The sequence below is a fragment of the Leuresthes tenuis genome, unplaced genomic scaffold, assembly GCF_036924035.1.
Source record: "Leuresthes tenuis unplaced genomic scaffold, fLeuTen1.0.hap1 SCAF_21, whole genome shotgun sequence".
NCBI classification, from domain to species: domain Eukaryota; kingdom Metazoa; phylum Chordata; class Actinopteri; order Atheriniformes; family Atherinopsidae; genus Leuresthes; species Leuresthes tenuis.
Window position 1 is genome coordinate 6,235,097 of NW_027325375.1, and position 13,111 is coordinate 6,248,207.

A 13,111-nucleotide genomic window follows, 5' to 3' on the forward strand; every position below is an offset into this window, starting at 1 on the left:
CTCTCTCTTTCTTAGACACACACATACTCACACACTTTTCTTTATCGTAACCTCTTGGATGCTTGGCTTCCTGTCTCCCTGCAGCCTGAAAGCCGAGCCAAATCAATTAGTCTGTAGAAATTACAGAGCAATAAATAACGAGGGCCAGTCGGCAGCAGCAGAGACGGGTGGAGAGGAAACCAGAGTTATATGGGGCCCCTCCTGTCTGCATGTGTTGCTCAGGATGCTGGGGCCAACCTCTAACAATATCACAATATGAGCTTTTTATGTGCTTCACTGCATGATATTTACAGGATTACCAAACCTGTTGGGAGTATTTGGTTTAACAAATAACAGAACTCTTTGTGCTTAATTTACTGTGCACGTAATTGACATTTATAGAAAGAATAAATAAGTAATTAATAAAAAATTAAGCTTTGATTAAACTTATACAAGGATGTATTCTTCAATTCAAGCATGTAATCGAAATGAGAAACAATAACATGCAAGCTCTAGGCTGTAAGTAACCATAGACACTAAATGTAGTATGGCAGGCTGACCCTGGTCTCTCTTGATGTTACCTAATCCAGCCTGCAGCAGACTGTCCCATTGAAATCATTTCACACACACATCACTTTTCTTCACTGCCATGTGCAAATATTACAGAGGATGGCTACCTAAATTTTACTCCAGCAATACTTGACTCTCTTGTTGACAGCACTATAGTTTCAATGCATACAACACTGGACAATGTTGCCCCTCTGAAAGGAAAGTAATCAGTTAGAAGAGGTTGGCTCCTTGGTATAATCCACAGCTGCGTGCTTTAAAGCAGACTGCAAGAAAGCTGGAGAGACAGTGGCTTTCCACTAATTTAGAAGAGTCTCAATTAGTCTGGAAAGATAGTTTAATAACGTATAACAAAGCCCTTCGTAAAGCTAGAACTTGTATTTTAGACCCAATGCCAGCCAGACTGTTTTTCCCCCTTAATTGACACTTCCATATTGGATATGATCAATCTGCCTTTATTGACAGGATATGTACCTCAGACTTTTAAGGTTGCTGTAATTAAACCTTTACTTAAAAAACCTACTACCTGATCCATAAGTGTAAGCTAATGATCAACCTATATACAATCTCCCTCTTTTGTCTAAAGTTCTTGAAAAAATAGTTGCAGCTCAACATTATGATCATTTACATAGAAATAATCTGTTTGAAGAGTTTCAGTCAGGATCCAGAGTGCCTTATAGCACATAAACAGCACTAGTGAAAAATACAGATGATCTCCTCTTAGCCTCTGACAGTGGACTTGTGTCTGTGCTTGTCCTGTTGGATCATTTTGAGTGCTCATATTTATCTGAAAGATTTAAGTTTCACAAGAGTAAGTCATGGAGTTCCTCAGGGTTCTGTGCTTGGAGCGATTCTTTTTACTTTATACATGCTTCCATTACGTAACACTATTAGACAGCATGGCATAAATTTCCATTGCTATGCTGATGATTCTCAGCTGTACCTATCTATTAAACCAGATGAACCCATTAGGTTGGTCAGACTACAAGCCTGTCTTAAAGACATAAAGACCTGGATGACTCAGAACTGTCTGCTTCTAAATTCAGATAAAACTGAAGTCATTATCTTTGGACAGAGAAATTGTCTGGTTACATAATTACTCTAGATGGCATTTCCTTGACTTCTAGTTCTACAGGGAGGAACCTTGGAGTTATTTTTTACCAGAAATTATCATTTGACTCACATATAAAACTGGTTTCTAGGACTGCCTTCTTTCACCTTCGTAATATTGTTAAAATCAGGAACATCCTGTCTCAGGGTGATGCAGAAAAACTGCTCCATGTATTTGTTACTTCAAGATTGGACTACTGTAATTCTTTATTATTGGGCTGTCCTACATATACTCTGAAAAGCCTCCTGCTGATCCAAAATGCTGCAGCCAGAGTTCTGATGAGAACTAACAGGAGAGATCATGTTTCTCCAGTTTTAGCTTCTCTTCATTGGCTCCCTGTTAAATTCAGAATAGAATTCAAGATTCCTCTCCTCACATATAAAGCTCTTAATGACCGAGCTCCATCATATTTTAAAGATCTCATATCTAACAGAGCACTTCGCTCGCAAACTGCAGGTTTACTTGTGGTTCCCAGAGTTTCTAAAAGTAGAATGGGAGGCAGAGCCTTCAGTTATCAGGCTCCTCTCTTGTGGGATAAGCTGCCAGTAAATGTCCGGGAAGCAAACACCCTTTCAACTTTTAAGATTAGGCTTAAAACTTTCCTTTTTGATGAAGCTTATAGTTAGGGATGGCTCAGGTGATCCTCAAGCATCCAATAGTTAAGCTGCTATAGGCCTAGACTGCTGGGGGGCCTCGTCTGGCACACCTTTCCTCACTTTGCCCCCCCCCCCCCCCCCCCCCTTGAATGACCTAAAACGAAAAGATCTCCTTGTTAACCAGGCACTCTTCCTCCATGGTATTTCACACATGCCAGCTCCTCATCGACATGTGCTTACGTGCATTAAAACAGAGCCATGGAATCAGCTGAATGACGCTCCGTTGGTTACAGCAGCGCTTTTCACAATACCAACTTGCCTCTACACATTTAGCCCATTTGGTCTCTGTTACTGCCTCCCTTATTTGCTTAGAGGTGTATCAGCAGATCAACTTCGACTTCTCATCCCGCCTCTATACTTTCACACAAAGCACTGATGCATAACAAAGACCCATCATTCGAGACTTGAAAGACATACGTAAAAAGACCTTAACATTACGGAGATGAAGGCAGAGGTTATAACTTTGCCATAGCCAATTACTAATGGGGCCAATGGTAAAGCAGCTTATGTAACTGAAAAGCTAGTGTCATCAGTCTCCTTAATACTAAACTGCATACAATGTCCCTCCAGCTGATCTAATTGAGTACCAACCATCAGTTACTCGATTGGCTGGTCAGTAGCTTTAGGGGCTGCTTTAGAGGTTGGAGGTCTATGGTATCTTTTCATTAAAGTCAGTTACCACAACTTGGACCTTGGAGGGAAAAACTAAGTATTATGCACACAAAAAGGGCTTCTAACAATGTAGTCTGAAGAGTCATTAATGTGATTAGTTCCTGTCAGTTAGATAGACCTTTCTCACAACAGCCATCTACGAGAACTTCAATGCCAACTGATAAACTGAACAAAAACAGTATTAGTTTGGATTCAAATGAGGTTGTTAAAAATGTCATAGCAGCAGAATACGACCAATGCTGATTGAAACAGTATGACAGGCTTGTAAAATGAGTGGTTTGATCAAACTTTTTGCTCAATGGAAAACTCATTTTGACTTCAAACCTACATTGTGACAGGGCTTAAACAGCACACAGTTAAAGCATATTTGCATCATTTCTGAGGGCCTGATTTATGTAAGCTGGTCTGTAGTTCACTGTTGTTGTTTTTTTAATCTCTTTTACTGTTTATGTTTCTTTATCTCCTGTATTGTTTATATAAACAATCAAAAATGACATATGATCCAGATGTGAACTTTCACAGTTATATTCATAAATATTTATACAGCTGTCAGGACTCAACTTCCATAACAACACAACTCCATCAGTGTGAGCACCTGATTGCACTCTAACATCATCACTATGATAAGTGATGATGACGGAAGAAAATAAGGAGTAAAGGTTACAATGGTGCAATACAGCCACTTAAACTATGCTGCCAAGTAACTGCATGTCTTTTGAAGCTAAGTTCACACTACAGGATTTTCAGTGTTGTCAGACTGTTGTGATCATACTTTGTGGTGTGTCTCTCTTGTGGTTAGGAGTTTTGAAGTCCTAGGCCCAGATTTACTATCCCTGGCAAGTTTGCATGCAGTCGCAAATCAGAAACAGTGTCTACGTGAGTGTCGTGTTTTGTGGGGGACCTGTTCATTTCAATAATTAACAATATTTAAGATGTGTTTGGGTAAAAATAAACTGTTTATCAGGTCTACTTTGATCAATCATTTTCTCCATAAGAGTTGTCAAAGTTCACTCTTTAGTTTAACTACATTCAGATAAATGATTGTCCTTTTAAGGCTCAGTTTTGGACAGCAAGTGGGAAGAGTCATTGACCCCTTGAAATTCTAACTGCTTATCATCAGCTGTTTTCTACATATTTCACTGTACACACAATTGCTGCGAATGAGTGATTGCATTTAAAGCTAACATTGTTGTTTACAGCAGTTTATGATTTGGTGGCCACAGTTGACACCATCAATACTAACATCAAAATAAAGATCACAGCACTGAGCAACTAACGTAATTAAAGTGTTCTTAAGAGTTCTTGTTATCTCTTGATTAATAATTTAAAGACAAAATGGTGTTTTTTTTAATTGAAAAGTTTCTTGAAAATCCAGTTCGATAAACGTTTTATGCTAGAAAAAATGGTTTCTTCAGTGTATTCCCACAGATTGGTGTTTCACCCTTGATAATGAAGTGGCAACTGCACTTGATTGTTCACATATTTGCTATCAAAAGTCTGGTAGGTATGTAAACAGTCATGATACAGTGATTTTAAATGACGACAGCTTTTCACCTCAGAGGAGCTTTTATGTCTGCTGTGTTAATACTAAGTGAGAATTTAGCTGTTTGACAGATTTTTTTAGTTTTCATGTCGTATGTGTTTTTGGCCTGGATCTCTAATACACATTACTTTCACATATGCTGACTTCACCAGGAGCATTGAAACACTGGCCAGAAGTTAAGTTAGCATACCAAAGAATACCTCAGCCAAAGGCTTACCTGACTGACTATTGGCCAACATTACACTAAACCCCACCATTTAAATCCAAACCTGTGACAGTGTTATTATCGAAGTACCTGGACAACAAAGGTCTTCTTTCACCAAATCAAACCAAGTTGTTTTTATGTGTTGTTTTCTTTTTTTTTCCTCATGGATTTATGTTGTAACTGAAAGAGGCAAAACATTTTATACTCTTGCTATCCAAATTCAGAAGGAACAACAGCATATTGGTGGATGCAATGCAAATCTAACACAGTTTATGCACTGATATTCAGTCAGTAAGCAGAGGATGAGTCTTTTTAATGCAACCTGTGTCCTCTTTCCCGCAGACTATGTCAGCACTGTCACCACTATGGATCCACGTGGCTGCTTGTTGTATTATGGCTGCCTCTCTGTGTGATAAGCTGCTCTCATGTTGTCCCAGTGTTAACTCAACATCCTGTGTCCACACTCTCTTCCTGGCCTTATCACACAGTGTGTGTGTGCAGACAGTATCATGAATACTTCCGGAGGTCAGTAGATAAAGGAGACCAACAAATATTACACTGGACCCATACACATACACACACAGCTTGATAACCTTGTACTCTGTGTGTATGTATAGTCCAGGGTTCAGTATGCTGCAGCAAAGCAGTTAAACTTTAAACAGTGATAAACAGGAGAGTTGCTTATGCCTGCAGTCAACCTCCCCAGTGTGTTACTGCTTGATCAGATTGTTAATGCAAAAAAGTCCAATAACAGTCCAAGTTTTGTCCCATATAAAGAGGAGAATTAAGACACTGAAGGGAAGACACAGACCATAAAGAGTTCTAACTATCTATTACTGTCTAAAAAAACCCCACAATTTACAAGAATGATTTGAAACTACAACATAAAAACACAAAACAGCAAGAAATAAACCTAAGATGGCTACACTAAACAAGGCAGGCACACGCTTTGCCAAGAATATCTAACATCTGTCAGCCATAATGTACTGTTTGGGATTTATCCATCAATGCAAAGTTTTATTCTTGCTTCTGAACAAAATTGCACAAAAATCAAGCTTCTCCAGACTGGACCGACAAAAGATAATGTAGTTGTTGCTTGATTTAGCCCTACAAGTGTATGTTCAACTAGACTCAAATGGGCCATTGCACTCTATATATGTTCCAAGGTTCCACTTTTGTCAATCTTTTTTAAAAACAATAAAGCATAAGTCAGTGTGGTTACACGAGTGCCATCGAATCAGATTAATGGCTAAACTACAATAAGATTGAGTTATGCAGTTCATGTAGACACCTTAATCTGACAAAAAAATGGATTGGATTGGGTTACTCGAGACTGAATTAGAGATAACGTGATCCAAATGTACACTGAACTTGCATGTAGACGACAGTGGATTGGATCAAGCGTTCTGCGCATGCTCGAGATTTTTTCCCCGCGATTGTCATCTGGAAGTTGAAGGAGACGATATTACTGTTGTTGTCGCCGCCATCGGAAAGAAATAAACAACGCGATGGAGAATGCACCGTTGTGCATTGCGTTTGTGCCATAACCAGCTCATCACAAACGAAATGTAGAGGGACGTAGCTTCATCTTGCTCTTCGTTCGCCATCTTTCTTGAAAACCTTAGTTTTGTTGTTGTTGGTGGTGAAGGCGACAACCAGAAGTGGCTCTATTAGCGATAGTTGAAATGGGTACAGCGCCACCTATCGTACTGGGGTATGACATGCTTTGTGCCAGTGATTCGATTCATTCACTGCCATATATCCAAAGATAATTACCCTTGCTCAGATAAGGAGCATAATCCAACTATAGCTATAATCGAGTTGATCTCATCATGGAGACCCACTGACTGAATTCCCCATTTAAACTGCTCTCATTCGCATATTTTCTGTTTCTTTTCTCAGACAGCTAAAGAAGTGTTCATTGAAAATCAGATCATTGAGACTATGTGGTGTTAAAGTATTTCCAGATTGTCACTGCTCCGATTAAATCCATTTTTTTTCTGCAACATCAGACAAATCATCATTTAAAGACAACATGTGTGCAGTGTCCTCCATACAGACATACAGACACACATAGTGCCAATAATAATACTGTTGTTACGTTGTACTATTTGCCACTATTCATGTATATTACATATAATATTATGTATGTTTTGTTTTATGTATATTCTTACTGCCAGAAGTCTATTTTTATCTTCCTTTTTTTACTTTTATTTCATATTTTATTTTATTCTATACTGCACAGTTGTACACAGGAGCTCGTTGCAATTTCATTTCACTATAGGTGTACATCCACATGTGACAAATAAAAATCTGAATCTGAATTTGGCTACATGTATGATGATCCTACTGACATGTTTTAGTTAATAGCTTCATTTTGTTCCTGTGCATGTGTACTTGGACAGGTTAAATGGCCTAGTTGAACTGTAACTGTAGCTTGACTCAAACATCACTCTGGGAGCTTTCTTTATAGGAACATACTGCATGATATTCAAAATGTGTCAAGGAGTGTCTGATTGCAGGTACAAAATTGGTATAGTGTGGAAAAAGTTTTGCTGCGGTTTTAATGTCTTAAAGAAACTGAAAATCATGCTTTCACATTAGTTAGAGTGAATATTATTAGAGTACTTTAAAATTAGTCTTTGTCTTTTGCTTTTTGGAGTGGATTTATTTATTTGCTTGACTGTTTTATCTTGATAGCATAATTTAACTCTAGCAGTGACTGCTTCTGGCGTTATTTTGAACCTGCATCCAACTATTGTATGAAAAAAAGAAGGAATTGTGATAAGACTGCTAAATGGCCACTCATTTTAAGCAACATTCTTCATCGCTCCACCTCCAGTGGTTTTTTTCTTCTTTTCATTTTCTAAAAACTACAACCTACATGCTAAAAATAGCAAGGTTGTGACATGAGGCAGCAATCTGAAAAGAATGTTTGTAACAGGGATGTTCTTGTATGGTTGTCCATTGGTCCTATTAAAAACAAAGTCCCTTCTGACTTTTTGGGGGGTTTAGCATAATGTCCTGTGAAATATGAGCATAGTTTTCCCCAACTGTTGACATAGGATCATCTGAATTAGCATAGCTTGTCCAAAGCATCCAAAGAGCTTGGCTTGACTATAGTGCCATTTTGTCAAAGATGTTAAGTCAAAGATGGAATTTTGTCTTGTACATTAAGTTCAGTCAACAGTGTTAATGTAAATGTAAATTTCCAACTAAATGAATGAAATCTGTCACATTTATTTTAAAAGTGGATAATCAGGTAGTATAGAAGTTCAGTTAAGAACTAAGTAGAATAATGTTGGCTTACACAATAAAGTAACATCTTTTTTTTATGAATATCTTGACACCTTTTTACTCTTCTTTTATTTCCTCCTGCCAAACTAAGCCTTTATTCCTCTGTGATTGTTTCAGTTTTCTCAGATAAAAAAGAACTGAAGGGAAGTTTGGAGTTGAAGTGATAAAGGTTTTGGCACTGAAAACCTTAAATATTTAGGCTGCTTAAAATGAGAGTCTGTGCCGTTGGAATTCCTGTGGTGTTATGAGGACATGAGTTGAGAAAGACAAGACAAATACTGTCAGTAGTGCAGTTTATTTGGACTCTAAGAGACATTTTTCTTTCCTTGAGGATCAAAGTGGGTAATCTTAGTCCCTTCATAACAAAAATGATCCTCTGATTATTGAAAATTGCCAAGTTATAATAACTTCTATTTATTCAACAGATGCAGGCGGGAATTTAGTGAAATTTTAGAATATTTCATGATTGCTGTTGCAGGATTGATAAGGTTGTCGGTCACAATGGACACATGAACACACACATGTACCACAGTTTAAACAGACTCCCACAACAATATAAAACAAACAAAATAGTCCTTTTTCTGGGCTTTGGAGCAGTGCTTCCAGTCTAGGGGAATCATGGATCATGCAGTCATAAAGCTTGTTTAATTGAACTTAAGATAGGTTTCTTGTTAGGTTGCCTTTTTATTCTAATCTCTGAAATTGTCCTCTAATTTGGTGACATTACACTCCCTGTGAGGACAATATCAGCTGTAAGGTCTGATTTTTTTCAGAAGGTCACAGTAGTTTAAACAAGTTGAATTAAGATTATTTTTCTTAAGCATTCCAGATGTGCCTTTCTTACACTTCCTCTTGTTTAGCTATTCATCTCTACATGTAAAAGATAAAGATGCTCATTATGGGATGGGAAAAAGGACTTTGTGTGGAACAAAGAGCCAAAATACTTGCTCAGCAGCACCTACCATTATCATGAAAGTCAATAAAACTGGTGCCTGGGGGTTTCCCATCAGCAGCAGCAATAGTTCATTTATCTGACTAAGTGCTGGATTAGCTGTCAGACTCCCACAATGCGAGTTGGACCCTTGCTGACAAATCAGACAAATCGAGCTGGAAACAAGTCAGCAGATACTACCCACTGAATGTAGTCCTGGGCTCACACACATTAAGCAGAAACAAAAACAGTGGTACCTGAAACTATGTTATGGAAATGTATACCAATTGATTATAACTAAGTCATCAGTTGCCCACACATATAATGTACCCATGCTAAGAAAGATGGTATTGCTTTTAAAGGGAATTATGTTTAAAAACGGTCTGGAAAGTCAGTTTTTATAGAATCGGATGCAGGCTCAATATCTTCCCCTTGTCTGTACTGCAAGGGACATTAACATACACATTAACTGGTGCAATATATATTTTTTATTCCCATTTTGAACAGAAACTGACATTTGAAGAGTGTTCAGGGGTCATCCAGCAGCTGGTCAAAACCAAGGCTGCTGGGTATATAACCCTCTGTGGGTTGTTTTGTAACCAGACAAACAAGGTCAGCAGACTGTGATGCTTTGGTTAAATGTAAATGTAGGTTTTACATTGGCTAATCAGAAGAGCTAACACGACCTCTCTCTCTCTCACACACACACACACACACACACACACACACACACACAAACAAGCTATCTGGTGTTAAGTAACCACAATCATTTGTACAGACTGTACTATGATGATAAGGGGTCTGTGCGTTTGCAGAAGATATGTCGATGATACTATCAACTCGCAACATGTTTTTTAGATTCAAGCAATGAAATCAAACAAAAAACTGAAAATATTTGTCTTGATAAAGACTACCTGTCTTGGTCAGATTGACGTATGACAGTTTGCTCTGGAATATGGTGCATCAGAGGATTCACATAATTGTAATTAAAATGAAGACCAACAATTCAGACTAAACAAGTTAGGTGTTGTTTTTTTAGGTGTCGCATATAGAGGAGGCCCCAGATACAGATAGAATCCCCACAGGTAAACATAGTGTAGCTTTAATTCACTTTGGTTTGTCAACACAAGGCTAATCAAGTGGTTAAAGGGCCAGCTCTTGCAACTACATCTTTGCAGAGACCTAGTTCTATCAGAATTTGATTGATGGACAGTGGTCTGAACTGACAGATCAAGGTAAGGATGACTCTTTTACATTAGTGTCAAATTTTTCAGGCTGGTGACAACTAAGCTGATGACATCATACAGCTTTGGAAGCTAACATAGATAATCTCAGATAGATAGCTCAGTCTACTGCACCCACATGTCAATAATCTCCTGTTGGCATTATTGTTCAGCAAAAGAGCTGTTAAAAAGTGGCAGAAGGACAAACAGCATTAACCAGAGAAAAACTCTGCAAAAAGTCTCAATAAGATATAAATAGACTGCCACCAGTGCAGTGACATGCTAGACCATAACATGCCTACCAGAGGAAACCTTACCAGCCATCAGTTTAACATCAACACCTATCAGACAAAGAGATATTATGGACATTCCTGGAAGCTGCATCAGTTTACTTATACCCAAAACTATTCCCAACAATAAAATAGATGATTTTGTTTCCTTCAAAGGATGTACTTTTAATTTTGTGTTGAATAACAATACATTTAATTTCAAATTACGATGCACTATGCAATTACTATGTATATTTTATCTTGGTATTTCCCAAAAGGTGTTGATGTGTTTTCTGCTGCTGCTGTGTGTATTCCACAGGGGAAAAATGCCTCTGTTAACTGTCTTCATTCAATTTTCCTCCATTTTGTGAGGCATGTGCATAAACAATGCTCAGCCTCTCTTTTTTTATGACAAATGACAGCTGGAACCAACAGCCACTCTACTCACTTTGAGACATTTGCATAGTATTATTTGGCTGTCTGCTTGAAAATATAAATTTATGTTAAGCTCTTTTTAAAACTTGTGTTTTCATCACATGGACATCCATGTTACAGTCTTTTTAGATTTGTTTTTCTTCTTTATGTTCACTTTGTGTTTTATAGAGATTGATTTCCTTGTGCATTCAGTTTTCATTTTACTTCCCATTCTTCTTTTACACCAGTTGCTGGTTTCAACACAGCTATGTTACGTTAGACATCACCTTTCCCAGAATATATACACCACCAGGGTTTCTTTGTTTATTTCAAGATCCACGTTTCTCTACCAGTTTGTTTTTTTCCATCTTGGTTTCTTGTTCCATCAGCTCTTCGTGTAGATGTATTTTGATAATTTGCATGCCCTCTTTTGGATTTCCTGTCCAGCGTGGTATGTTTTTTTGGTTTGTCGCCTTTAATTATCTTTAGTTCTAAATCTGCTCTTATCCTGCTCGCTGTCTGCGCTCGGGTCCTCCCTCAACCAGTCACATGACAAAATGATCCACAGTTCAGTTGCAGTACCTCTCCTTGTACTAAATCAGAAGCAAGACTGTTAAAACCTGAAACAAGAATGTCTGAATCCTGCTATAGAGAATGAGCTGACACCAAAGACATGCTGGACCTGGACATGGAAAAAAATAGAAAATAATACTTATCTTATTTTTCGTACTCAAAAATAAGATAAAAATGACACTTGAAAACAGAATGGGCTATGATTCATGATTACACACGAAGACAGGGCGAGACTTTATCAGTTGGAGCAAGAGGGAGGCTCAGAGAGACTCAGTGGGTGATGAAGATTTATTGTGCATGAGATAAGACACAAAAACATACATGTAGAGACCACACACTGTGAACACAGGAGATAATACACTCTCAGACACACACAAACACATATACACACATCAAAAAGCAGAGCTAACCGGGATCATTGCTACCCTCTCCTCCCTCCTCTTGACCTTTAACCCCCATCTCTTCATGCTCCTGTCTTACCGTCTTGTCTTTCATCTTTCTTGTTTTCCTCTCTCCCACTTCTCTTTTTGAATAGCTGAGATAAAATATTTTTTCATAGTAGTTACCATATTGCAAGAAGACAAAGGTGCAGTTCTTGCTCTCTGGTGTGCACAAAGGGATTTAGTGGCACAAACTCAAGTGGAGATTTTGTTGGAATTTTCATTCTGTTTTTATGATTTTTGTCATAATTTCAATCGTAATTATAAAACTCCCAATGTAAACTGGAGACTTCCAGGATGTCTGAGGAAGAATCAACAGATGCAGCAGGTTTGTAACTAAATAATGCACAAGTTTCCACCAAGAACCAATAGAAAATACACAGAAATAAATGTGCAATCACACTTAAGACGGTCACGTTGATTGTAGGAGTTGGTGTAATCAAAAGTGTGTTTTTCATTCCAGCCCCATGACAGCTTAATTACAATAAGCCGTGTACAGACAACTCATGTTAGTGTGTTAGCAGCTGGAATGGGCTCCAGCCACCTCACGACATCGGACTGGATAAAACAGATATGAAAAATGGATTGTTTTTCTTCATATCTTACACATTAAAGCTGATTTGATGTCAAACATTCAACTTTATTTGAAAAAATATCCAGTTTGTTCTTGACATTGAAACTTAAAATAAATCTTTCCCGATTCATTCTTTTTTTTCTATTTGAGCCTGGAGAAAACACTGAAAGTTAAACTATTCTAATTGGCAAATTTGAAAAACAAAAAAGAAATCCATGCATACTCAAAGTAATTTTTTCAAATATCCAGAATTGCTGCTCATGATTTTTTAAAAGGAGAATAGTTGAAGAGAATCAGCTAGGTGGAAGTCTTTTTTTTTCTGAGAAATTTCCTGAGAAATAAGCCACTGTATGGCTTCTTCCTCCACTAGACTAAGATCTAAGTCAAATACTAAAACATAGCTTAATTCATCCAAATGTCCCAACAACAAAAGGGCATCTGCGTTTCTTTTCTGTTTTTTTTTTTCTTTTTGCTTTGATTCCTTTCAACTCAAGCTAAGGCTTCATTCACATCACCAGGCTGAAACGATATGTCTCATTTTTTTCTGTTGATGTGGTTCATATCAGAATTTTTTCAGGATTGTGTGGGCACAGAAATCCAATAGTTTATTCCAATTTTCAAAGCCAATTTGTGGCACTTCAGTATGTGGTCCTAGAT